At 28.5% G+C, this 27066-nt stretch overlaps 1 protein-coding gene across 1 annotated transcript in view; it reads left to right on the top strand.

Annotated features, from left to right (window-relative positions):
• The window catches only part of LOC129960585 (carbonic anhydrase-related protein 10-like), a 763831-nt gene that overhangs the window by 36321 nt on the left and 700444 nt on the right, over nucleotides 1-27066 (top strand). The gene's annotated exons all lie outside the window — the stretch shown is intronic.

Genomic DNA, 27066 nt, shown 5'->3' on the forward strand with positions numbered 1-27066 from the left:
AGATATTTTATATTTATTCCGAAAAATGTCTGGGGCCGCGGTGACCTGGTGGTAAGGTCTCGGCTTCGGAACCATAGGGTTTCAGGTTCGAGACCCGATTCCACTGAAGAACCGTTGGGTAAGCAGGTCTAGTGCAAGTTAAATCCGTCGGGGACAATCGTCCTCCCGCTGATGCGATGTGGAAGTTTAGAGAGGGGGATGGTGCAAGCTCAGGTATCGTCCTCGTCATTTGACCGCGGTTCAAAATAGTCCGTCCCCAAATAGCCAAAGTGTTTCTTTAAAACGGGACGTTAATATAACTAAACTAAACCAATTCAAAAATGTCTACAAGTCTATATCTGAACAAAGATATATTACATAAATGACAAATGTTCCCTGCAATAATCATTTCCTTTGAAATTTCTGTACCAATATTTCTAAAATTTATTATTACTGGATGTTATTATTTTCAGCTGAATTTTAACCAGTTAAGTGCCTTCGACGTGTATACAAGTCAAACCAAATCTTCATTTTCTCGCTTTCGATGTGAAATTTTTTATTCAATAAAAATGAAATCTTATTCTCTTTACTATGATTTTTTTGCACATTTTACTATGCAACCATTTGCATTGCATTCGCCGTGTATATGCATCATCTCTTGACTTTAAAAAGGGGACTTAATGGACTTTAAACAATAAATTCTGTAATTAGCTGGTTAAAGTAAATGTCTTATAAACATATTTTGGATCTAAAAGACTTTGTAGTCGAAATGTTGTATTTAAAAGAAACAAGACAGGAAATCTCTTTATTGCAAATTGCGGTAGTTAGTGCATAACTAGAAATTCCGGAATTTATGGCATTCTAAAAAGTACAAATTTTAACCTATTATATGGGTGAAATAATTGTGAACACAATGAATCTTCCAGAACTGAATTACGAATCTTATTAATATTCATAGAAAGTATCAAAAATCGCATGAATCCTTATGATTTGTCAGGACCGCGATGGCCTGGTGGTAAGGTCTTGGTTTCGGAAACGGAGAGTTTCAGGTTCGAAACTCGATTCCAACGAAGGAGTGTCGTGTAAGCGGGTTTGATGCCAGTTAAATCGCTTGGGGCCAAACGTCCTCCCTCTGGTGTGGTGTGGAAGTAGAGAGAAGGTGTCTGTTGAGGTGTTGCCCTCGTCATCTGACCACGGTTCAAAATTGCGCTCCCGTCCGTACCAAAATAGCTTTAGTGTTGCTTTAAAAAAAATGGAATGTTAATAGAACTAAACTAAACCCTTATTATTTGGTATGGTGAAGAGTTTCAGAAGTGTTAATTCAGATGATGAATTCATGGGCAATATTTGGGAAGAACAAACTTCCAATTAAATAATGCATTCAGTTGAAAATTAAATTTCTTTTTATACAAAGGCCTTAAGGATGTGTGCAATGTTTATTGGTGTAATTTTTGTTTTGGAATAAATGTATTTAATTAAAGATTTCGGTATCAAACTTTTTATGACTGAAAGCATATGTCAGACACGTGATTGTTCGAGAAAGGAAGTGACGTGAGGGTATTATTTTCTTAGTTTTTGATAATGACTTTCCTTTTCTTCACATCTGAATGTAAAGTTCACTTTAATATTTTCCGTTAGAATTCGAATTGCGATGAAAAGATCCAATTCTTTTATTTGCAACAAGGAAATACAGACACTATTATGCTTTAAATAAGTATATTAAAAACACTTGTTCTCTCTTGCTAAAAAATTTCGACTATTGTTTTTCTTTTTAACTCTTGATAGTAACAAGTTTCTTTTGATAAGTAATTTCAATTCCGATAATTATGAGATGTGAAAACATAGCTTAACTCTCCAGCTACTTATCCCGTGGTTTGGAAATCAATCCATTTTCTATTGCATCCCGCGTTTTCCGCAGTTTAGAGTGTTTATTTTTGCGATTATAGATTTTTATTATATCATTATTATCGTCTGCATATAGTATCAGTTCACTTTGTGTGAAAAATATTTGAACTTATTTGAAAACATCACATCTAAGTAGTGATTTTAAAAAAATGCGCGGTAAGAGGGTTAATGTATTGATAATATAAACGAAACAAAGCTTTGACGTTTTTTTGAATAAGTTCAACAAATGAAATATGATCTAAGATTGATTCACTAATGTAATTAATTTTGAGCAATACGTTTAAAATGGGGAAAAAAGTTTCCCCAAATCTTTTCAGATTGGAAATATTTGACTAAAACTACCTCTAACAAATACAGTAATAACTGATACACGAGACTGGCATACATAGACTGATTGAATTTAATCATAATCCTTTGGAGAAATACGAGGTCGTGGGATGAAGCCTTTCGATAGATAGCGATTGTCTGGGACTTAGTAACAAGAAAAGAAATACGGTAACTCGCTACAAATACAGATCAAAAGTGGAATTTGGAAAACATGAACTTAATCATGAAGGAAACTTTGTTTTTAAGAGAATTGTTTCCCTTTTCTCAATTTCTGAAAATAGAAAGAATCTATATGAAGTTTGTGATATCTAGATATCAGTAAACTAAGCTGTGCTTAGTAAAAGGTTACATTTCTTATTAAATAATCCACTTTTTTTTGAGTAATATTAATATTTTGATTTAATTTTCGGGGTTATATTGGTAGAAAATTGCAGGGGGAGGTTATGCAGGGGGAGGTTAATAGATCCGATGTTCGTGATATTGAAATAGACAGAGTTGATATAAATGTGTGAAGCACACTTGGTGTCCCATGAAGAAACCTGTAACTAGAAAATTTAATTTAGAAATTTCCATTCTCGCTGAAGCAGGAATAAACATTTGTTGATATCGAATTAATTTTTCTGTACATTCTAAGAAAGGTAAATTTCTCATTGATTTTACATAAAGAATTTTCTTTAAAAAAGTGTTTCTACGCATGGAAAAAATAAACTTCTAAATACTTAGAAGTAGTCATAAAATATTACAAGAAATTTAAGGTAATAAGAGTAATTTTTGATTGAATTCATAATTAAAGGAAAAAAAATATTAACTTTAAAAATCTTTCTAAAAATGCTTTTATCTATGTATTAAAAAGAACAATAATATTTTTATCAAAGCTAACGGTCTAAATAAAAATAGCGTAAGCGTGAGGCGCAAAAGGTTTTAATTCAAATTTAATTAGAATTAGAATCACACATTTTAACGTAATGAACGACGCATAACGAATGTTCAGGATTTTTTTCTTTTTTGTAATATTCAATGCGGTTTTTATATCCTCCAAGTGCTTTACGCGCCGTTTTTTGGATTTTCAGAGTTTTAATACGAAAATTACATTTCCTTTCTAATGCAATGATAAAAGCTTTTTCTTAAAATAGATATTTATTATTTTATTTATTTTATAGTTTTCAATCTTTAGTAAGCTCATCATTATCCCTTTTTCGAAGAATCTGAAGGTCAGACTTTTATCCCTATAGTACATCTAAGCTTTATGTAGAAAGAAAAGTTGGTTTTACTGAATTGAAGTGTGAAACCAACTTTGTTTTACACGTAAGATGTGATTTATAAAATTTCATTGCGAAGAAAATTACCTTCAATTAATATTCAGATTTCTAAAAATATTTATTTTAATTCTACAAAATCTATATTTAATATTCTGGTTTACATTAAGAAATTATTTATTCTAAGAATAAAGATTTTAGTTTTCTTTTACCATTCTTAATTATTTTTTAAAAATAGTTTAAAAAAAATTTGTATATCAAAACCAAACTGCAAAAACGTGCGATTCTGGTAGAAAGAAAATGCAACTTCAATCAAATCTTAATATAGGAAAATTAATTTTTGCTTGTTCATATTTTAATCGCTGCCATACCGTCCATCCGGTTGCGATGAAACTTGGTCATCTTATTGCTTGCACTTGCGCAAGGATGATAGGCGTTTAAAAATTATTAAATCTAACATATAAAAATTAATTTTTGTTTGGTAGTATTTTATGCGCTGCCGTACCGTCGTTCATCCGATTGCGTAATGATCCGTTATATAATATATAATGTCTAACCTAAAGTGCTTGAATAATAAAAGCTAGAATTAGAATAAATAATATTTATACTTCTCCTTTATACATTATTCTATTTCAAAGAATGTATTCTTTGACGACAAGAGAATATCATTCTTTCTATCATTCCCAATTAAAAAAGACAGTTATTTCAAAAGATATTTCCAAAATTATTTCTTCTGCGGCAGCAACGCACTGGGTAAAGTTTATAATATATATTAAATTTTAATGAATGTAAGGAATTTATTCGTATAGTATACATTGTATGAAGTTCCTTATCATATTGCTAAAGTTTCAATTAAAAGTTAGTTCTTACACTGAAAAAATCGCGTTTAAAACTTTTCATTTTTATTATTTGCTACTTTTCAATCTTTTATATTTCATAATTCATGATTATAAATCTTACGATAAAAATTAAGGCGTCACTAGCATGAAATCATTAAATCAATACATAAATTGATAATTAAGGAATAAAAAAATGCTGGAAATATTTTTTCATCTAACTTTAACTGCAGCGCAACTATCAAAACTGCAGAGCGTTAGTACATCAGGAGTGAACAAAGGAAGCTGTTTACAGAATTTTATTATCATAAATCTATATCTATATCTATACTTATAATAAAGCTCAATGTGTGTGTGTGTGTGTGTGTTGGCGCTCTACAGGCCAGACCGTTTGACATACAGCTACCAAATTTGGTACATGTATACCTTGGAGGTTGGGAATGTGCACCTGGGGTTTCTTTTTTCGAATTTTTAATTAGAATTTTAATTATTAATTAAAAACTAACTTTCCCGCCAAAAAAATCTTCCATTTTCCCCACCGCCAACTTTTCCGCCAAAAAAATCTTCCATTATATCCAGCGCCAAACGAGAAAGGCTTGAGTTTTTTTTTCTCCCAACAGTAATGAGGCTAGGGTTAAAAATTTTCGGCGGATTATTTCAATCGGTTCTGTTTATTTTCTTAATGTTTGATGCATTTAAAATTAAACATTGTTAATGAATCAATCTTTCAGATTCATTCTTAAGTACTTTTGAATTAAAATAAAACAGAATAAAGGAAATTAAAAATTTCTAATCCGCATAGCGTTACCCCAACTGGCGTAGAAAAAATCACGTATTTGCGTTACGTAACCGGCGAAGAAAATTCACGCATGCGCATTCTGTTTTGACTGTTGCCATGACAACGTTATCAATGGATGATTTAAATTATTTTTGGGTTAGTTGCATGCTTTTGTAAGTAAATTGTATTTATGTTAGTTATATATTTTTTGTATATGCTTATAGTTTTAAGTACATCGTTTTTTAAGTAGTTTTTTTAAAACCTGTTTTCAACCGTTTATTTTAAACGATTCGTTTTATTTTCTTAGTGTTTGATGCATTTAAATTTAAAAATTGTTAATTAATCGATCTGCTCATAATGAATCTAAGAAAATTTTGTTGACCAACTCTTGAGATATTACATAAATTAAAAAAGATATTCTTTAGTGCCCATAAAGTTTAAACGCTGAGTGACTCTATTTTCAGTAATCAGATTATAAAAAAATGCTTTGTTTCAGTAAAAAATATTATTATATTAATTGAAGATAAATTTTTTCCACTTTAATTTAAAGCATAAATTCTACCGTTTTCAACCGTTTATTTTAAACGATTCGTTTTATTTTCTTAGTGTTTGATGCATTTAAATTTAAACATTGTTAATTAATCGATCTGCTCATAATGAATCTAAGAAAAGTTTGTTGACCAACTCTTGAGATATTACATAAATTAAAAAAGATATTCTTTAGTGCCCATAAATTTTAAACGCTGAGTGACTCTATTTTCAGTAATCAGATTATAAAAAAATGCTTTGTTTCAGTAAAAAATATTATTATATTAATTGAAGATAAATTCTTTCCACTTTAATTTAAAGCATAAATTCTACGGGTGCTAACAGAAAATGAGAGAGATACATATTACGTTATGACTGAAGGCCTTTATAATATTATGAATGAATTATATGATAATCAAAATTTGAAGTTTTAAAATATTTTGATGAAGAAGCTATTAAAGTAGAAATTGCATAAAATATTTAATTATTAAAATTTTAACGAACATTAAGATTGGCGAACCGGCTGGTCGCCAAAGGCGGCTAGTATGAAATAAATCTAGTTGAAAATCATTTAAGAATATTTATTTTCTCTATCAGAAGTTTCCTTTTGATTTTGGTGATTTATGACATGTAGTTAATTTGATTGCAGAATGGCCACGTTAGAAAAAAAATTGATTTAAGTTTTTAGTATTTACCCTTATGACTTTTGAAATCAATTTTCAATAAGTTTCAACCATTTTAATGTGATGTTTTTCTTTTTTTACATGTTTTGAAATTGATGTAAAATATGAATGCATGTTGCAATTCAAACTTTTTTAAACATTTTTTTTGTTTTGTAAGTTAAGCTACTCCAAAAAAGAATTTTCTTTTAATTTGAACTTATATGAAAAGTTTTAAAATTGTTTTCTTTATAAAATTAAGTTGAGCCTTGTTTTTCCTAACATACTATATTTCTTAAACATTTTTTTCGATTAACATGCCTTTCCATTTTTCTTAAAGGCAAATAATTTCTAGCCTTGGGGGAATATATTTCTTATACCATCTATTGGAAGTTAATTAAAAGAATAATAAACATTCCAGTCAGAGTTTGCATCATTAGTTTAAAAGATTAGTGAGGATGATAATTGACCGTTTTAACTTTTTTGCGGTTTTATCCTACAGCTCTTGCCTATGGAAATAAATCATTACAAACAAACAATTAAATATAACAACTAGTTATGGAGTAAAGATTTAGTAAATGATTGGCTCATCTTCTGAGCTGCTTTTTTTTGTTATTGGACAGAATTTCAGTTTCTTTCATTCGTAACCAATTTCAGCCAGAAAATTTCAAAAATAAATTTAATAAAAGTTTATTTAATTTGTGTAATAAAGATTTTAAGGATTTTTCTTTTCAAATTTTTTCTGCATTTTACTCTGTATTTAATAATTCCTTGGTTAAATATTAATTAAATTTCAGATAAATTAATTTAAAATTAACTGCAGCGTGGAGCCATCTGTAATTAACTGATAATCAAGTTCTGAAATTGTTAAAATAATACATTGCCATCGGGAACATACAAGTGTGTGAAGTTTCAAAGTTCTAATATATAAGAAAAATAAGTCAACTATCTATTATAAAAAATTCCTCTCAAGCATGCATGAAAAGGTAAAGTCAATGTAAATAAATTTATGTAAAGTAAGAAAAAAAAAGTAAAGGAAAATTTATGTAAAGTAAGAAAAAAAAGTAAAGGAAAATTTATGTAAAGTAAGAAAAAAAAAAGTAAAGGAAAATTTATGTAAAGTAAGAAAAAAAAAGTAAAGGAAAATTTATGTAAAGTAAGAAAAAAAAGTCAAAGCAAATAAATGTAAAGTATGTAGTAAGAAAATACAGTAATAATTTTAACATAAAGAAAAAAATAACTAGAAAATTTAATAAATTTTAAATAAATCTTTCAAGTGAAGTCGATTTTCCAAAAATGTTGAATTCGAAAGCAAAAAATCAAATGGGAGTTTTTGTGACTCATAGTTTTAGCGGGAGAAAGAAACAAGAACGAAAATATAATGAAGGTGCAATTAGTTTTCTATAAATACCTTCGAGAAAGATTAAAAAAATCTCTCATTTACAAATATCTCTAATCTAAAATCTCTTTAAGACTTTAAATAATTTTTTGTTAAAGAGAAAATATATATTCTTAAAAGGATTTTTTCTAATCTACTTATTTATAGGCAGAGAGCAATTTTTGTATTTATCTTGGTATTCTTATTAATAATTTCTCTTTTTCAGTTTCATTTTTTATACCAAAGAATTTTGATAGCAGAAAAGTTAAGCAACTAATATATCAACGATCTTTACATAATTCTAGATTATTTGTTATATTCTTTTTCGAAATCAAATATAATGACCTCCAAAATGTCCTATAATTGTGTAAAAGATTCTTGAACTATATGCATATAACACTGAAGAGTATTTCTAATTATTTTTTGCACTATCATAAGAACAAAAGTGTTTCGATGAAACCATGTTATGATGATGAAATAGATGATTTCAGTGTTTCGGATTTGATTCAATGTTTAATCCTACAGATTTGATATTCAAAATGTCTAAAGATTGATTTCTGGATTTTTCTATCTAGATAATTAATGCTGTCAATTATAAAAAAGGATTTCAAATTATTCAAACCACGCTTAATTATTGCTCACTGGAATATAGCTTTCTCCATCACTATTAATTAGTTCAGTTTCTATAAAAACACCAACAAATGTCTTGATAATTCTCTCAAAAAGTGACAAATATTTTAATGCTGCAGCATCCTATTCATATGTAAATTATTACACGAAAAAAATTTATTATCAGCATCAAGTCAATGCAATTGAATATTTTCTTTCGTGGGAAAAGTTATCCATAGAATCTCTATTAATTATGAGTTCACTTCTTTTTATAAAACTAAAATTATTTTTTGAATTTATCTCTTGATCTAAGATTTAAATTTTCTAAAATCCATAGGTTATTACACCTGGTCAGGGGTATGAGATGAAAATTTGTGTTCAGCTTCCACTCTGTCACTTTCCAATTTAACTGCACACATTATGAAAATGTTTCTTAGTCATGAACGTTCAAAATAAGAAGTATTCATAATATTAAAAATGCTCATCACTCTCTCAAAATATTTTTATACAAGTTTTTATTTAACGTACTACATGTTTGATGAAAAAATAGTTAGATAAATTATAGCAGTTCTTGTATAAGAAATATAAGAGCCGCAGAAATGCTGCCCTTGCGACTAAAGGGAGTCAGTCACGTTGGACGATTATTGCAATATCGTATCTCGTTTAAAATTTTCTTTCTATGCTTATTTATAAGAAAGTTATAGCCATTTGTCTTCGGTGCAATTGTTTTGAATAATCCTGTTATAGGTTATTTTCTGTTTCTAAGAAGATATTGCAATGTTTCTTTTCATTATATTCCAGCAATCTTCGATAGGTTTGGTAAATGGATGAATCTGATTTCTTTTTTACTTTTAAGGATACTCTGAAGGCAGGCAAATAATGCTTTCTCCACAATTTTCTACATGTATTCTCTATGAAATATTACTCAGCATAGAAAATTTTGGCATAAAAATTTGTTACTGCCTTCTGAAATCGTATTCGCAACTGAAATCTGTATTACTGGATAATGCTCACTATGTACGCTGAAAAGATTTTAGTTAGAAAAAGAATCGTTTTTATGGGATTGTATCATTATTTAAAAATTGATGCTTATGTTTCATTAAAATGAATCTCTATTTATGGAAACACGAAATTCTTTAAGTTTTTTTTAACAATGTTTACTTAAATATATCAACTTACGTTTTTTGGTTTTGGCAAAGTTTATTTAAAGAAAACACATTCACCAAAACTCAGAATATTTTGCCTCTATATCCCACCATGTGAGAATATAAAAGACTAAAAGTTTTTTTTTTCTACTTAACTTTTTATTCATTTTAAGCTAACATTCGTCTCTTGTGTATAAAATATTTTTGATTATTTTAGAAAAATGTGTTATGGCAGTGGAGGATACAAATTAGGAATTTTAATTTTTATGTTAAAAAAATACTATATATAGAGCAAAACTCTTTTATTACACATGCGATAAAAAGAATAAAAATTGGAACATAAAAATTATAACACATTATATTTTTGTCCTTTCTATGATTTGAGATGAAAAAGAATGAATATATACATTTTATATAATGCAATAAATAAATAAAACCCTGGACTTAAAAAAATATTTTTTGAGGTGTATTTAGTTATATTTTACCATAAAAAAATTACATCGTAACAAGTAGCTCAGCGTAGACAGTGGTTAGGAATTTCCTCTAGTTTATTTAATCTTCAAAACAATGCAATTAACTTTGTAAGAAATACAATTTAAAGTAGAAAAAATTGCATATAAAAATGGATCAGTAGTTCAATAAAGAAAACTGGTTTTCCAGATTGGATCACTGATTTTCCAAATTTGATGATCAACTTCTTTAAGGAAAATTAAAACAAAAATACTTTTTGGTTCTCAATTTTACACCAGAAAAAAATGTATGAATCGAAGTGAAAATTTTCTTCCTTAGTTTTTTTTCACATATAGTCGAAAACAAAGTAGCCATAGATTTTATCCTTTTTGAAACAGCATTTGACATTTTTATTATTCTTTAATTTCTTTCTTGTTCCAGTTACAAAGAATACTAGTAATTATAGCAGCTTCTCGAGTTATTCCTTTTGGTCAAGAAAATAAATTTAATCATTTAACACAGTCCAATTTAAGCAACTACTTGTCGTCCAGTCATCGCAATGTTTGGACAACAACAAAAGGAATTATTCTAAATATCTATTTCAATCGTATTAATAAAATTATTATAAAAAATTATAGCCAAACTGTTTCCTCTTGGAGCTAATAAAATATTCACTTGTAATTCATTTTAAAACAGAATAAGTTTTTCTATAATATTAAATGGATGATATCTGGAGGCAAAGATTTGTTCACTAAATCAGCCCCACTCATTTGAAAACTTAACTTCTCTATTTGCAGCCAGATAAAACTTCCTTAAATAATGATTTTACAAACTATAGATACATTTTTACAATGTAAATAATCTATTTTATATCCCAAATATTTAATAAAACTGAAGTTAAGATACAGAATCAATATACGCGATAGTTTAAATTAAGTCAATATCTCGTAAATCTAATTTTCAAGTAAAAAGTTTCTATATATTCTTGTCTTTGTTACGAAACACTGTATATTCTCCCAGATCCAGATCTCTGTTCTAAAAAATTTCAGCTCCTAAATTTACATTTGCGATTAGCAGTTATTTTTTTTTATTTACCTCTTGATAGTTTTATTCCGTTTTCAATAAAGTGAAACGCTCTTTTTACAACTAAAGAGAAATTTTGCTGCATTCCTAAGATGCTTCCTTCAAATTCAATCTGAAAATAGTTTTAGATTCTAACCTTTTTTAGGAGATTGCTTTTATTAGACACTGATGTCTCGTAATTAATTAGTGAAATATTTTAAATAGTGGAAAATTTCGTTTAATTAAATTAAGACTTGCCGCAATTTGCGATTAAAGACTGTATTTATAGGGATACACATAATAGAAACACATCTCTGAACAGTAAGGTTAATAGAGTAAGCATATTTTATTTGTAGCTGATAAAGCCATGATTGTGGTTTTTTTTTGTTATATACAAAAGAGATAGTCTACAAAGAAATATAGCAACTATATATTTGGAATTAAAAAAATCTTAGGGAAGTGATGCGGAGAAAGGGGAAATTGCTGTAACTTTGTCCCGATTTTTGGTATTAATTTTTTATTGAGTTCATTTATGTTTCCTATTCTGCTGCGAATCTTGCCCTTACACTACTTGGATTTGCTTTTATTACATGTTATAAAGTGCCAAAGCTTTTAATTTTAATATTATACATAATCGAAAAACAACTACAACAACAGCAGCAACAACCACCTTACATGGTCAATGGTACAACATGATGTTCCCTTCTGATCGGAAGTGTTGCATCTTTGATCTGGATTTATGAAAACACATTAGAGACAGTGCAAGTGCTTGCATATTCTTTCACAGTACCCCTTCCCACGGATAAAATTGCGGACCTTAGGTAAGACCGCTAATGTCTTACATTGCATAAATAAACAATACTAACGAAATATTGATTTTTAGAATTTTTACTGAATTTATCATGTGAATCTTGATGATTAATACTTGGTATGAGGTTAATCATTCCCCAAAACTGGATGTGTGGTTCAGACGTCTTTTTCCAAACAATTAAAATCAAAATTTAATGTAGAACCACAATTATTATGATAATTAAATACCAAATTTAATCTATTTTAGCCACTGTGTTTTTGAATTCTCAAGTTTACATGTTTGTGAACGTTTAGACCGACAGATGGTCCACTCTTTAATGGACTTTATTCCAAATTTGTTAGGCACCTACATTTTAGATATCACATTTGTGTACCTAATTTTATTCATCTAGCTCTCTTCACTCTGTAGTTATCGCGCTAACTTACATTCGGACAGATTTACTCTATATGGATTTCGCACATTATTTGAAAGAATCCCACAAATTGGATGCATATACTAAATTTAATCTGTCTAGCGCATAATATTTTTGAGTTTTTAAGGAAGCAGACATAATGACAAAATTGAGTTTTTCGAACTTAGGGAACTCCCAATCTCGAGTTCGAATTTTTTGACGATTGCAATCTTTTTTATTTTGTATATAAAGAAGTAAAAAAGTCTTTAATAAATAAGATAATTATATAATCCACTTTTCATTATGAGATTACGTTCTTTTAAACTATACTCATTAGTTTTCTATTTAATATCCGAGGAAAATTTTAGTCATATTTCTTGTTTTGAAAAATCTGTATCTTTAACTCATTTTCCTCAGAAGCCTAGTAGAGGCTCATGGTTACTATTTCGGCATATTTTTAATGGTAATTCATGATCGATGTATCTTTTTATTTTCTGGTATACAAATAGAAAGTACTGTAATCATAAAAAAAAAAAAAATTAAAACTTGGGTTTTTTTACCATTTCCTCGTTTTATATCTCCCTGGATCAGGAAACCCATTATTGGAATTATGTCTGTCTGTGAACACAATAGTTCAAATTTATAAAACAAGTTTATAAATTTTTGTCTAAACTAAGACGAAATCCACTATCTGGAAATTTGTCTGTCTATCTGTTCCAGTGAACATGATAAATACAAAAACAAATAGCTAGATAAATATTATTTGGTATACAGTTTTAACATCTAAAGTGTAGATTTGAGTCAAGTTTTGAAACAAATCCGTAGGAGGATTGATTTTCTGTACATCCGTACATTCGCGTTTTTGAGTTAATGCATATAAACGTGTTAACTCAAACTAGATAGTTCAGTAAAATAAATAAGATTCGGTATCAGATAAAGCTATGAAATTTTAGTATTATGTCACATTTGGTTCCAATCTACAGACAAAAAAATAAAAGGAACCAAAATACATTATTTTTTTTACTATACTAGAAGCACAAAAGGCTCATGAGCAGGATTCTGAAAATAAAAACGTCTGCATACGTGATGTTCACTCCCTTTCCGGGATCCACAATATTCATGGACTAAGGAAAGAGAATATCTTTTATAGAGTATGCAGGGGATCACTCCATTGATGTTATTTATTGGCAGCGACTCCTTCATAAGCCAGACACATTGAAGAAATTATAGTAATGAATATCAAAATGCACCTATCTATATAAATATTTATTTTGTGAATTTTTTTCGGTAGGGTCAAGTATCTAGAGTCAGTTACCTCTGAGTGGATTTCTCGTAAATAATCCAAAGCTCTTTAAAGTCTGAGGCATTGATTGTTATGATATATTTACTATAGCATAGAATTTAAATGCAAGAAGAGTTTAAGTTTTCCTTTATTTAGAGACTAAATACATTACAGAATAGTTAAACTCACCAAAATAACAATAGTTGTATTCGAAAAAATTATCTACTTTATAATTATAAGATTAAATCAACTGTTAGGAAGTTAAAAGTAAATAAATAAATATGTATTTTAATATTACGAAAATGTCTATTTTTCCGTAAAGAAAAAAGAAATGAGATTTAAAAATATTAAATGAAAGATTGCGGGAAGATGGTAATGATACTCATACAATGGCGATTTGAAAAAAGAAAAGATAATTTTCGCTAGCAAAGAGTGTGACGGCGGACGCGCCAAAGAATGATTCAACGTGATAATAAATGAAAGAAAAGAAAATGAAATGCCAAAATGCATAAAAGATGAATATAGATGGCACGAAAATGTGGAAGAACGTAGACGAAAAGAAGAATATGAGGGAAGACAACGAAAGAATAAAATGAAACATGAATACAAAAATTAAGCATTGAAGTAGGAAGTAGAATTTGCGAATTTCGATGCCAATGAAAATGTCGATAGCATGCAAATGAAGTAAGAACTTTATCATTTGACAGAAAAATTCTTTAAGTTTATGTCTAATTATGTTTGAATATTTGGCCAAACAAGGGAATGTATTAGAAAATAAAGACGTAACTCATTGGCTTGGCTTAAAAAATTACTAATTAATCGCCAAATAAACGAAACATTACTGGACCAAAATGTGAGTGTGCAAATGACAAGGTATCATCAGGAAATAGAACGTTGTTGGGGCTTAACAATTCTTTGAATAGTCTAAGAATTCTCGTAGATTTATGTATCTGGAATATTATAGAGATTTCGAATTTAATGATTATGATGCAATTAAGAACGTCATGGCAAAGGCATTAGGTAGGACTCGAAATTCCAACGAGAGTTTTAACAATTTTTTGTGCTGAATTTTGCAAAAAGAGTCGAGCTTCAAGCTTTGTATTTAAGGTTTTTGAAGAGTTTCTAATGAACTGAGAACAGTTTCGGGTCAACTTACATTAAAAGAATACATGAGCCTTGATAATGAGAAAATCGTTACTACGCACAGATGGTTTTTGTCAGCAGCAAAAGTTGCTAGAAAAGAGTTGAGGGTTGCTCGTAGATTGAAAAATGGATAGAATTTTGAGTTAAAAAAGCTTATTTTATGAATATTGTGAATTTTAAAGGATAGTAAATAAATATACTGCAAACAAAAACGAATAAAAATGCTTTTTTTGAAAAAAATATATTTTATCAATTTTCATATTCAAAGCAAGAACTTATGAACTTATCACTTTCAAATTTTGAATATATGTTATTTCAAATGTTATAAAAACAGGGGATAATTATTCTGAAATGTTTGTTTAGATGCACTCAATTTAGACTACAACTACTTTGCGAAATTTTAAATATGAAAATACTCGATCAGCCATAACTTTCCATAAATGCAAATATTTCCTTAATCATTGCTTTTAGTATAAATTTAAGTTTGCTATATAGAAAAATAATTTAAATCTGTAAATTAGATTTTTTTAGGGCGTTTATCTTTTTGTTGTCATTTTCATCTTTATCTAAATTATCGACGGCTTACGGAATCTCAAGTGAAGCTACATTTCCTGATTCATTTTTTTTTTGTATCGTATTGACCCAGGAAATGAACTAAATTTGCTCCATCGATAAACTGAAATGGTGCATTCAAAAATGTATCTCCAGACAAATTTCTCTTCAGACGTATTATGTTCGTGACTTTCTTCCCATCTTTTGATGAAATCAGTGAATATTTCTGAATATTTTAAACTTCGAATATTTTAATCTTTGATTTTTATTACATTCAGTATTTTGGATCACATCTTTAGCATATTTAACAGATCCATATGAATAATTTCAAAAGTCTGCCAGATTCATAACATTAAACGGATTGGATTGAAAGCACGTATATCTCATCTTATGAGAAAAAAAATTTGAACGATGCAATAAAATTCCTTTTTTTTTATTGAGGATCAGAAAATCAGCATTTTATAAACTAACACATTTTTTTCTATAGAATTTACGAACTTAAGAAATAAATATAAATTAAACATGTAAATAATTTTATTCGTCCACTGCTGTACCGTTTTATGACTTTAAAAACAACAATAAAACTGAAGATGAATATTGATGGTATTTTGTATATAGTAACGGATGTAATATTTATAGTAAATTGAGAAATAATAAACAATATTTTAAAAAACGGGGAATGCCAAATTCACTGTATAAGAATACAATGTAAAAATCATCAAAAGACTCTAAAATTTTAAAAGGCATTGTTACAGTCAAGTTCTTCTCAGACATAATTATTTTATTTCACTGGAACTACATTTCATTAAAAACCGAATATTGTGAAATACTGAACCACACTGTGGAAGCAATATTGAAAATTCTACATTGAACGATGTGGAGCAAGATTGCGAAAACAATATTGTAAATTCTATGTTTAATACTGCTAATCAACGTTATGTAAATGTACCTTCTTTATTTATCTATATTATATATAAGCTTATTTCTTTTATTCCTCGGCTAAAATAACGGAACAACCTGAATCATATCTTTATTTTAAATCATCATTCTAATTTAAAAGCATTCAATTTTTAATATAATGTTCAGTATCGTCCTTTATTTATTTACTTAAAGTAAAATATATTAATGTTGATTTTAAAAATGTTGCTAAATAATATAAAATGATTGCCTTTGGGAAATTCTCCAACCCAACTGCCATTCCAATATGTAAACATGCAAAAATTATTTTGTCAAGATCAACAATAAGCGATCGACGTCTTACAAGGATCTCTATATTCATCCTTTCTGAATGCTGAAATGTCTATTTCCATAAGTAAATCAAATATAAAAACAGTCAATGGTTTTGGAAAAATGATCAATTTCTTGGCATCCCATATATTTATTTAAATACGTTAAATTTTTAAAGGATATTTTTTTCTTAACTTTCATAATGCATTTCTGTAGCAAATATTATTTACAGGTGAAAAACGTTGTTTCATTTATTTCAAACTAGCCGCCTTTGGCGACCAGCCGGTTCGCCAATCTTAATGTTCGTTAAAATTTTAATAATTAAATATTTTATGCAATTTCTACTTTAATAGCTTCTTCATCAAAATATTTTAAAACTTCAAATTTTGATTATCATATAATTCATTCATAATATTATAAAAGCCTTCAGTCATAACGTAATATGTATCTCTCTCATTTTCTGTTAGCACCCGTAGAATTTATGCTTTAAATTAAAGTGGAAAGAATTTATCTTCAATTAATATAATAATATTTTTTACTGAAACAAAGCATTTTTTTATAATCTGATTACTGAAAATAGAGTCACTCAGCGTTTAAACTTTATGGGCACTAAAGAATATCTTTTTAAATTTATGTAATATCTCAAGAGTTGGTCAACAAAATTTTCTTAGATTCATTATGAGCAGATCGATTCATTAACAATGTTTAAATTTAAATGCATCAAACACTAAGAAAATAAAACGAATCGTTTAAAATAAACGGTTGAAAACAGGTTTTAAAAAAACTACTTAAAAAACGATGTACTTAAAACTATAAGCATATACAAAAAATATATAACTAACATAAATACAATTTACTTACAAAAGCATGCAACTAACCCAAAAATAATTTAAATCATCCATTGATAACGTTGTCATGGCAACAATCAGAACAGAATGCGCATGCGTGAATTTTCTTCGCCGGTTACGTAACGCAAATACGTTATTTTTTCTACGCCAGTTGGGGTAACGCTATGCGGATTAGAAATTTTTAATTTCCTTTATTCTGTTTTATTTTAATTCAAAAGTACTTCAGAATGAATCTGAAAGATTGATTCATTAACAATGTTTAATTTTAAATGCATCAAACATTAAGAAAATAAACAGAACCGATTGAAATAATCCGCCGAAAAATTTTAACCCTAGCCTCATTACTGTTGGGAGAAAAAAAAACTGAAGCATTTCTCGTTTGGCGCTGGGGATAATGGAAGATTTTTTTGGCGGGAAAGTTAGTTTTTAATTAATAATTAAAATTCTAATTAAAAATTCGAAAAAAGAAACCCCAGGTGCACATTCCCAACCTCCAAGGTATACATGTACCAAATTTGGTAGCTGTATGTCAAACGGTCTGGCCTGTAGAGCGCCAACACACACACACATACACACACACACACACACACACACACACACACACACACACACACACACACACACATTGAGCTTTATTATAAGTATAGATGACATTCTTGTAGCAAAATAATTTTAAAAAATGGAACAGTCATTTTCATTCAATCAAAGTGAGATGTAGAAGTGCCTCATATCCTAACTGCGTGTTTTTATTAGTTTGGGGTAGCAAAAACTATGCCGTAAAGGTTAAGGTTCTCCGATTCAAATTTCAAAGTCAATTGAGATGAAATCGCATGTTTGTAAATAAAATAAGCAAATATCGATTAAAGAAAGAATCGAGAGATTTAGTACAAATGGGAAAACATTTTTTTTTAAATTTTCTAACTAGGTTTGATTTTCGGAATATTTATAAAACTGAGAACTTAAAAATACAATAGCGGGAAAATATACCATAAAGTCATGGGGCTGTATATTGAAAAAGATGACTAATGTCTTATATTTTAAATTGTATCAATATTGTAAAACGATATTACGAAATAATGCCTTTCAAATTTTACAGTATTACACATTTTATCTGGTAGATCGAGTAAAAGAGAGCATAAAATCTTGAAAAGGAAGTACAAAATTGCTCATTAACGGATGTTTGTGAATGAAAGAAAAGTTCTGGTAAAGCCTCATCGCTATTCGCTTCGAGAAAGCATTACGATCCTTTACTACCTTGCTTAACTATTTTTTTATTAACTCCTTACTTATATACCAACATACATAAAGGTTTACTTTCTTTCATGGGAATGGGTGGTATCTTATAAATGAAATTGAAAGTAAATTTATTTTTTCAGATAATTTTTTAGTTCGTTTTCTTATAAAGTTGCTTCAGATAGATTGTTTTCACTTCTCAAAGTACATAATCCTTTTTTTCCCTACAACTGCAGTTAGAATCACAGGTTGCTGTACAAATATCCTAAAACTGTTGTTTTACTGAATGTTAGCATTTGATTTTTTCTCAAGTGACAGTTGGTTGAATAAAACAAAGCGATATGTAAAAAGGTGTTCATTTTCATTCAATATTCAACCCATTTGTGTCTTCCGTTATAATAATTTTTTTTGTTTGTCGGAACCACTGGTTTGAAAGATTAAAAGGGATAATTCTTAAATATTTTATAATATTTGCTTCATGTTTTCTTAAGATTGATTTTTTTTTTGCCCATTCACTGATGTGCTTTAGCTTTCAAACTTTGAAAACTTTTGTATTCTTGGTGATAATGCACTATTTTATTATTTTCAAACCTTAATAATGAGTTATTCCATTGATTTAATTACATTTTGGTTCCATCTAGAGTGTGCCAGTGAATTTTTGAAAAAAAATCAAGAAAAAAGCATTACGTGATTCCATAATGTTAAATAATTATTAATCAAAGACTAAAAAGTAAAAAAGAAATAGTTATATAAAATACTATATTTTTGTTCCCTAATTAAGAGGTTTTGAAAAATTGCTCTCGTTACATTTCTTAAAAAGCGTAACGATCTATAAAATATGATATTGAAATTTCATTGGTATCTGAAATGTATCTTAAAATTACCATTATTACTAGATTATTTAACTTGAATTTTAAGCATGATTTTGGAGTGAAGGCAGAATTAGACCATTTTTTTGTGGATAATTCTTTTTCAGTGTTCCTTTTTATACCATAAATGAAAAAAGAAAACCTTACGTTTCTAAATTAACAGCTATTTAAAAATTTGTAATGAAAAAGCATGTGCATTCAGAATTTACTTATATATAGAAATACTAAAATTACCTCTTGGTAGTTTTAAAACTGGATACATTATTTGTATAAAATATTTTTTATAGAATTACCATTCTATAGCGTTAATACTACATTAGTTTAATATTCAAGGACACAAGTTTTATTTTTTAGAGTAAAATTATTTACTCGTCTTTGCTTAAAGCCATTATAAAAGGAATGTTTCCTCCTAATTTAATTTCATGGTTGCAAATATAATTCTTTATTTGCGCTTGAAATTTTAAGCTAAAATTATTCTTTTATAAAAAGTGGATTGATAAACTTTTAGAGTACCCAAAATAGCTTAATTATTTAACCAAAACTTCAGAAAATAATTTTCTTTTTGATCTACACCATTTAATGCAACAATGCACTCTTTTCAAATATCAATGAAGAATTAAAGTAGCTGATTATCGCTTTTATTCTTGGATTAGCTGATTTTATTACAATTTTTTTAAACGATCTCTTGTTGGGATTTCTGTGAAATAAATCCCATATAACAGTTAATAGAACGGTTTAGATGATTTCAAGAACATGAGTTTGACAAGAAGCTGTTATGATTCATCAAATGAGACTTTTTTGTATTATGTAGCAAATGATAATGAAAAGTTTGACTTTTGTATGAAAACTATATAATGGATTTCATTTAGACGTTAATTTAAGTTACTAACTTTACTAATAGCTCTATCGATATAGATGATTTATTTAAAAAAAGCTTAACTTAATAGATGAATTCAAATCTATATATTCCATAAAATTTTCTTATAAATGCGAATAATTTTTTTTCTCAAGTTTAGAAGCATAACCTACAATAATCTTTTTTTCTTACCAAAATCGAATTTAATTCTTTTTCCCATACAAGGGAAAGGAAGAATTATTCCTCTTGATTTCCGGTGATGTTAGCGAGAAACGTGTCGAAGAACAAAGCATGATATAAAAATGTTATTCGTTACGCTGTTGTCTACGCTTTCGATTTTGCTTCACTAGCTCAACATAAACAAAAATTAATTTATCTGCTGGCCTTATTCTGGTGCCGTGTATCATCAACGTCAATAAAGCATTTTTCTTGGTATAAACAAACCGATAAACTAGGGGAATTTCTAAGTACAAAATATCAGAAAATATAAAAGATAGACTACAAAGAATACTAAATGAAAACTGAAGAAATGTACAGATTTCTAAAAGAAATTGGATGGAATTCAGAAAAATATAATATTACAATAGCTGTGTTGCCAACAGATAATTTGTTTCATATTCCGTAAAAGCAGAAATTGAAAACGTATTATAATAAGCCATTTAATAAATGCCAGAGGTATTTTCAGAATGATTTCGATAAAAATATTTTAAAAAGTAAATATTTTGGAATAAAAATTTCTGACATTATTTTATTATTTGAAAAGAAAAATATTGTTGACTTCTTTTAAATTTATTCGTCTTTCAAGATGTATATAAACATGTTGTAGGTTGAAGGATATGTTTTTGCGTTTTCCGAACAGAAATATTTCTATTTCATAATTCAAAAACGTTGCGAAATGCATGGTATTGAAATTCCTAGGTGCAAAATAAACAACATTATTAATCGAAAAGGGGAAAACTGTCAATCATTACTTCTATATGGAAAGAAGATTCCATTCGAATACCCCAAAACCGTATATACTGCTTTAAAGATTTCTAAAGTAATTCGCTGGAAAGCAAGATAAACCGATTTAAAAGTTTTTAAATACTATTGCAGAAACAATAAAAAAATAATAAACTAAGATTTACAAATTAAAAAAAAAAACTAGAAAGCACAATGTTCACCAGTTTTTGACGAAGCACGTGGCTCAAAGCAGAACAGTTTGCGGAACCCTCTACAAAAAACTATTTAACTGGAGATCAATGGAAATACCTTGTGACCCTTGATGAAGCATGGGTTTACTGAAATAGCTGCAGTAAAAATAGGTTTATTTATTGTCGAAAGCGAGAAGAAAAAAATGTACAAATCTGGTTCCGTCAATGTATAGGAAGTTCCTATAAGCGGCTTATGGTTGTCGCAGGGTCCTCTTACAATGGGAAGTTAAAAATAAAAAAAGTGTGGAAAAAATGTTAAAATGAACGCAACATACCAGCGATAGAAAGTTTAAGGTTCAGTATTTGCTGAAGAATTTGTTTTTCTTTATCCCAATGACTTTCAAAGAGTGAAGTGTCATCAAGATAAAGTTGCAAGTTACACTTCGAAAAGTATGTAATACTGCATTTCTTTGAAGGGGGAAAAAAAAAGAAGACTTATACAAACATTGCATATATATATATATATATTTAACATATACCTGTAAAATCCCCTGACGTTTTAGCTATGGACTATTGAGTCTCTTGGTTTGTTGAAAAGAGTTCTTAGCGCAAACCCACAAGAATTTATGAGTTCTGGAAAGCAATACAAGAAAAAAGAAAATCAATAAACTTGAAAATTTTACGAAAAGCTCTTCTATCATGGAAATCACGATGCAACCGTATAATCCAGGGAAGACGCTATCAGACAAATCATATAACCTTTACATTTTAAAATTATACGGCCCCGAAATCATTCTTAAAATGTGTAGACACCAGTATATATCCAAATTTCATTGCATCTGAAACTCTAAATTGTTTGTCATGATTGAAAAAAAAATGGAATCAGCCACTTCCGAAACTCGCAAAAGCCGAAACAAGCCCAAATCCTAAGCTAATTTTAAATTAATGTTACAGCACACGTACACATCGTTATATAAAATTTTATATTTTCTCAAAAGCAGATGGCATTGACGTCTAGTAAGGGGATTTAATTCACTCGCCGTGAAATTGTTGAGGATGCGTTTTTAAAAATGCTACAAAGATCGAAAAAAAAAAAAATCTACGTTCTATCTAGTATATATAATGAGCAAACTATTATTACATTTTTTTTGCACTTAGATTTTGCAAATTATTTTAAATCATTACAACACTGTGTGATACTTTTTTTATACTTTATTTTCTTTTTAAATTTTGAAAATCTAATAAATGATTTAGTCTTTCTCAAAGGCAATAAATGCACCTCGTTGTGCCAATTTTAAGAAGATAGACTAAAAAGAGTTAAAATAAAATAAATAATAGTTATACCGAAACAAATAAAATAGCCCATTCATGTCAACGAGGTAAATATCTAATTAGAGGACACAGAGTGGTCCAATTAAAAAATATCTGGGGAATCAAACACCTATTCACTGTTTAAAAATAAGATTTAGAGAACATTTTGCACATATTAATAAAACAAATTCAAAAGGTGAATAATTATATTTATGATGACAAATTCAATTCCTTATTTAAGAATAAAATTTTCAATTTTCGTTTTATATAAATATTTTAGATAAAAATTACATGCAATTCATTGCCCATTATATCTAATTTAAGCCATCCATTTAATTTCTTTTTTTTACAGAGTTTTCGTTGAATAGGAGAAAACCTAACAAGAATTTTAAATCTTTGAAACAAAACTCTTTATACAAAAACCCAGTCTAGTCAAACTTTGCGGTTGAATACTTCATGAGAAGTTTAAGTTTACAAAAAGAAGGAAAAAAAAAAAAAAAAAACTGGCGATAAAAGTCAAATTTGACAAGCACCAAAAAAGTCATTTGAATTTTTCACACACTTACGTGACGCGATATTGCAGCATTTTTAAGATAAGACACACAATAGTAAAAAAAGTGAAAAAACCTACTTAAGGTGCTTGCAAGTCTAATTAATCTCTCGTATTATTTACATTTACAGCCTGTAATTTCGGATTTAAAGCAACCAGGAGGGAAAGGTTTAGGTAAGAATTTAAATAACGTTCAGTAAGTGCGGAACTTTTTATGGGCTGTTAACGTATTTATTTTAGAGACTCTTGTCAGTAAGAAAATTGCCATACATTAATTACGCTGAAAAACGGCATGTTAAAAGGAAAATTTTCGTCTAGTGTTTTTTACAGCTTTATCAACCATATTTTTCTTTCTTAAGCATTGCAGTTTATTAAGCTTTGATGCATAAATTCTCCTGGAAATCTTTCTTTCGCTTACTGTGCGTATTAAAGAGTTGCGCATGGACTCGGAGGTGCTTATTTACGTTTAGCGAAACGCAGACGAATAAAAATTAGGTGTAATTAGGGTCATTAAAAAAACATCACTGTTTCTTTCTACACTAATGTTCTAGACATTCACAAAACAAATTTTATACAGTAGCTTGACATTCTTTCATGACTTGTTTTATTTCCCGGAAACACAAACTTTTTATAACTAAAGCTTGATTTTACATTTAATGTGTATAATGTTGAGAAATTTAGAATTTTTTTATTTGGGCTAAATATTTTATATAAATTTTATTGTATTTCCATTTTTAATCGATCTCATGCATTTAGTTAATTATAAAAAAAACTGTTTTGACCGACACGTTAACGAATTATGACAAGTAAATGAGAAAAATATTTTTAAATTGTGATAGCTGACAAAAAGATTTGGAAAACTTTTATTTATTTGTTCCGAATTGATAACTAAGCATTAAAATTAGTTTCTGATCTCAGATTAGATCGAGCTTCTTATTTTAAATAATTTCACGATTTCTTTAGATATAAATTATTTATATTATATGTCTTCAGTTCGCAAAAGAACTGAGGAAGTAAGTAGTATTTAGTTTTTAAATTAGAAAATAAAAATGAAGTTTTTAATTGCATAATTTAATTAATGTTCTAAAAAGTAGATTTTTGTTTTAAAATTTTATTACTTTTCCTTTTTAGTTTCTAACTGAATATCTTGATCACACAAAAGCCTGTTTTGTTCATTTTCTAATATCGAATGTATTCGAAAACGAAATTTTTGACGTATACATCGTTTAAAAATTAACGATTAAGGCTAATGAGTTCTCGTCGTGACGTAAAATTATAATTCTCTAACATTTTGAATTGCGTTAACAATATCAGCGGGAAACTGTTCTAATCGTGTTCTACTGCATTTTGTGTTGAACTTCATCTAATAGTGAAGCATACATTTTGAACCTTTTAGCTTCAATAACTGGATACATTTTGGATGGCAAAGCTAAATTTCTATATTTTGCTCGTATGTAAGCATTATTGTATTCACACAGAAGCACCAATTAATCACATACTCACGATTGTACAGATTGTTAGTCAGCCTTTTGTTGGATTTGGTCCAAAAATTGCTGTGCATGTAGAATTCTAGGAAGAAAAAAGGAGACGTTTTCTTTTTTAAATTGGCTTGCTGCATTTTTTTAGCTATCTTGAGTACATGCATACGGAGAAAGAGGCAGATAGATATCCATTTGAAGTATTTAGTCCCACATTTTTTCCGAAAGCTACAATGCTGAGACCACGCATCGAAATTTATTCTTCTATCATGTTATTAATTTATCTTACATCTGGATGGACATACACTTGCCAGAAAATGTCTGCTTACAAACGCTCAGTAGACATGTCTAGGTAGAATAAAAGTACATAATAGTGACAATATTTATCTTATTTACAGTATTTCTTGAAAAATTCGTTAAATATCAATAACAATTTCAGAAATATAACACACATTGTTTTAAAGTAATAGTAATAATAATTTAAAATTGTACGGAAAGTTATCAGAAAAAGTTTGCGTACAGATGAAAAAAAGTCTTAAAAATAGCTTCCATGGACTATCAATTAAACTTTAATATTTCTGTTTGGATAACATTTATATCTAAGAACCTATGTTATTCGTTTAGACATAGATTGGACTAGTCTGGTGGTTTCCTCAGATGAAATATTATTCCATTCCATCATCACTCTTTTCAGCATATCTTTCGATGTTATGTTGCTGAATCTTGCGTTCCAATAAGTCCCATAAAGGTTCGAGGGAGTTTAAGTCTGGCTATTGTGGCGGAGTAAGCAACTGATTTTTTTATATTGTACAACAACCAGAGGTTTATGTTCTGGGCTGTGTGTTTTGATCATTATTTTGTTGAAACCAAGTGTCATCGCCAGTGTTCAAATCTTATGCGCTCTGCTTCAAAATTTCTTTTAATGTATTCAAATATCCCATAAGATCTAATGTGAAGTCCATAAAAGTTAATTAACCCACTCCATTTGCTGCCATGCACCCTCAAATTATTACGGCACCTCCACCGTGTTTAACTGTAGGAACAAGATTTTGCTTCTCAAAACTCGTCCCTTGTTTATTGCATTACTTAGTATTGTGTATTATTCACGTCAAAATTTTAAAATAATTCGGTATTTCTTCATTTCTATTTGTCCATCCTTTTCAGAGAAGATAAAGGAAAGAAATCTCTGTCAATGTTATTAGAGCAACGAACACAATAGGTTGCTCATGTTGTAGATTAAATTTAGTATTTCTTCTACATAAATGATATATATTGTACAAAAAATAAAAATTTTGCAGTTAAAATACTCTTTTGAAATAAATATTTACTAATCCGGTAGTCTTGTGAACTTATATTTGGCGGATTAATGAGGACCTTTCTTTTTCGTTACTTATTCTTGCATTAGGAAGTTAAGATAAACCGCTCGAATTTTTTTTAAAAAGCCGATGTATTTATTATGTTCGCAAGTAAGCAGTTTACATTTTGAATTTTCGGAAAGTAGCGGAATTCGACATTCAAGAGATCTGAAACGAAAAATGTAGTATAATAAAGAATAAATTTAAAAAAAAATGAGCTACACTTGGAATGTATATTTTCAGATCTACATTCTAACTGTATTAACTTTCGGCTTCACCTCAGCATAATCTTGTTTATGTATAAGAACATTCGGAAACGAATTGCGATGGTCGGAAATTCAATAAGTTTTTATTACCACGGAAAATAGAAATTTTTTGGTTATGTATGGAATATTTTCAATCTGTCTCCACGAATAAGCTATTGTTTTTATTTAAAATTTATCTCCTAATTCTGTATTTCTATTTTTTAAATGCAATTTGTAAGAAAAAGCAAAAGAAACCGAAGCTGAAAAATGGATTTAGATCAAACCACGGATAGAAAAATATTTTACTTGCCTACAACTTTTATATGCGGAACATATTTCTCAAAATTATCTTATTTAAACTTTAATAATAGCGAATAGTAAAAAACAACAACAAAAAATCTGATCTAGACAAAAAAAAAAACCTCCTTAAAAAATTTCTCCTAAATATATGATGGATGACTATCATCATATTCGAAAAGTATTATAAGCGATTTTACTTTCTCGTATACGAAGTGTTCAAAGAGAAATTATTATAATCGTCAAAAATTTCAAACTCAAAATTCTGATTCATTTCCATGTTTGAGATTTCCCCTGAATCCGAAACGCATATTTTTGGAATCATGTCTGTCTACTTGTGAACATGGTAACTCAAAAAAACAGCGTTAACCGCTTAACTGTTAACTTTAAATGCAATTTGTAAGAAAAAGCAAAAGAAACCGAAGCTGAAAAATGGATTTAGATCAAACCACGGATAGAAAAATATTTTACTTGCCTACAACTTTTATATGCGGAACATATTTCTCAAAATTATCTTATTTAAACTTTAATAATAGCGAATAGTAAAAAACAACAACAAAAAATCTGATCTAG

Source organism: Argiope bruennichi, chromosome X2, assembly GCF_947563725.1.
Source record: "Argiope bruennichi chromosome X2, qqArgBrue1.1, whole genome shotgun sequence".
In the NCBI taxonomy this organism is placed as follows: Eukaryota; Metazoa; Arthropoda; class Arachnida; order Araneae; family Araneidae; genus Argiope; species Argiope bruennichi.